At 79.4% G+C, this 2,500-nt stretch overlaps 1 non-coding gene across 1 annotated transcript; it reads right to left on the bottom strand.

Annotated features, from left to right (window-relative positions):
• Positions 1 to 23: 23 nt before the first annotated feature.
• Positions 24 to 176, bottom strand: LOC136996760 (5.8S ribosomal RNA). The gene has a single exon (XR_010887706.1). It is a non-coding gene; the product is annotated as a 5.8S ribosomal RNA (ribosomal RNA).
• Positions 177 to 2,500: the final 2,324 nt, after the last annotated feature.

Genomic DNA, 2,500 nt, shown 5'->3' with positions numbered 1-2,500 from the left:
GGGGGTGACGATTGACCGCCAAGCGACGCTCAGACAGGCGTAGCCCCGGGAGGAACCCGGGGCCGCAAGTGCGTTCGAAGTGTCGATGATCAATGTGTCCTGCAATTCACATTAATTCTCGCAGCTAGCTGCGTTCTTCATCGACGCACGAGCCGAGTGATCCACCGCTAAGAGTTGTCTCGGTTTCGGTCCCCGCCGCGCGCGCGGGGGGACCGGGCAGCCTTCGGCAGCCCCTGAGGGCCCCCCCTCCGCTCCGCCTCCCTCCTCACGCCGACGCCGGCTGCTGAGCGAGGGACGGCCGAGAGCCAGAGAGAGGGGCTCGCCCCGCTGACCGTACGAGCACAGAGTGGGGGGGGGGAAAAAGGGAAAAGGAAAACCCGAACGAGAAGGGCGGGGAGCCCTCGCTCCCGACCTGGGACAACCCTTTGCTCGCTTCGAGTCCGGCCCAGGCGCCCAGGCTCGGCCCGGCCCGGCGGGGAGCAGCGCGCCGGCCGCGCCGCCTGCCTCAGGGACGCTGGGGGAGGGGGCGGCTCCCCGCGGACCCCCAGCGTCGGAGCCCGGCCGCCACCGGCAGCGGCACCGCCCGCTGCCCGCGCGCCCGCGGCCCACCGGCCCCGCGCTCCCCAGCTCCTCGCTCGCCTCGCCGGCCTCCGGCTCCGCCGTGGCCCCGAGGCGGCGCCCACGCCCGCGCGCGCGCACACACAGCCTCCCGGACGACACCACGCGCTCTCCCGTCCCTTCCGCGGACAGACGCCCGGCGGCGGGCGGGCGGGCAAGGCGGGACGGACGGGGACGGCGCCCGCTCTCCCCGTCTCCACGCGGAGAACGGGGGGGGCCGCCCCCGCCGCCCGCCTGCCGCCCGCCCGCCGCCCGGCGAAGCCGGGTTGGGCAGAGCGAGGCAGGCGCGCCGGATGGCGGAGTGCCGGCGGGTAGGGCGCCGCCGCCAGCGGCCACGGCGGCAGACCGAGAGCCCCGGCCAGGGAGGAGAGCGGATCGCGCCGAGGCGCGGCGTCCGCACCACCCGCGGTGGGTGGGGGCTCACCGTCCCGGCGAGAGCACGCGCTCGCGCCGGGGTCACGCGTTCGAGGCAGGCCGGCGCCAGCCGACCGCGCGGCGTCCCTCCGCCGAGACCAGACCGCGGAGAGAGGGGGCAGGGTACCCCTCTCCGTCCCGGCTGCCCGCAGGGCGAGCGCGGGGCGCGCCGGCTGGCATGGGGGGGCACGGCGCCCGCGCGCGCCGGCCCCCCGGCCCTCCGGCAGCACACCCGGCTGCCCCCCGGGTCGCATCGGGCCGCCCGAGTCTTTAAACCCCCGCCCGGCTCTCCCGCCGAGAACCCTCGGGCCCGGAGCCCGGGGCCCATGGCCATCCCTACCCGGGGCGGCTACCGGCGGCCGCGGTGGCCGGAGGCCCTCCGCTCCTCCCGCCACCCCGCCCCCCCCCCCCGCCCGGCCCGCTCGCAGCACGGTCCCCGCGGCACGGCGCGGGGCGGCTGGAGCGGTGGGGGGGGGGGGAGAGAAAGGGAAAGCGGAAAGGGCGGGAGGGCACGGCCGGTGCGGCGCTCACGGCGCGGCGCCCGGGAGGAGCGAGCTGGCACACGGGACCACACGGGTGGGTCACCGAGGGGGGGCAGGAGGAGCGCGGACGCTAGGTACCTGGCCCTGGGGTGAGGGAAACGACCTGAAATCCCCGCGGGGGTGCCTCCCCCGCCGCCGCCCGCCGCCGGGCCGCCGCCGCCTCGCGGCGACGGCGGCAGCCTCGGCGGCAGCAGCGAGGCGGGACGCGGAGGGGAAACCCGGCACCCGCCAGCCGGCTCCGGCGCCCCTCGGCGGAGCGTCCGCCCGCGGGGTGCGCCCGACACCCGCCGCCACGACCTCGTCCTCCTCCCGGGGCCCGGGGTTTCCCTCAGTAACCCGGCGCCCGGCGGCAGCTGCGCCCGGGAGGAGAGCCGTGGTTTGGGCCGCCCGCTCGGGCACGACCCGTCGCCTCGCGTGGCCTGGCGCGACGGCCCCCGCTCGGGGTCCGCCGCCGCCCGGCGCCCGCCCCGCGCGCCATCCCGGAACGCCTGTCCTCGCCGTCTCTGCAAGACGGGCTGCTCCGCCGCAGCCCGCCGCGGGTCCGCCCCCCACCGCTTAGGGGTGGCGACCCGTCGGCACCCGTCCCGACCCGGGGTGCCATCTCGCTCGCGTCTCCGCCCGCCGCTTCCTCCCGCGGGCGCCGGGGGAGCAAGCCCCGCCGACCCTCCCGCGCACTGCCGCCCGCTCCCCGCCGGACCCTCCCCCGGGCCCGACCCTCCCCTGCCCCGGCGGCGGCGGATCGCCGTCGGGTGACAGGGGGGGGCCGGCTCCCGGCGGTGGGCACCGGCGGCGGGCGCCAGCGGAGGCGAGAGGGGCAGACGGGGGCGGTCCCCCACCGGCCTCGGGGAATCGGCGGCGGGCCTTCGGCGAGCGAGCCCCGGGAGGGCCGTACAGCCGCCGGCGGGCCGAGCCCCGTGCTCGGCCCT

The sequence above is a fragment of the Apteryx mantelli genome, unplaced genomic scaffold, assembly GCF_036417845.1.
Source record: "Apteryx mantelli isolate bAptMan1 unplaced genomic scaffold, bAptMan1.hap1 HAP1_SCAFFOLD_86, whole genome shotgun sequence".
In the NCBI taxonomy this organism is placed as follows: domain Eukaryota; kingdom Metazoa; phylum Chordata; class Aves; order Apterygiformes; family Apterygidae; genus Apteryx; species Apteryx mantelli.
Note: the sequence above shows the minus strand (reverse complement) of the source record. Positions and strands in the feature narration are given on the sequence as shown.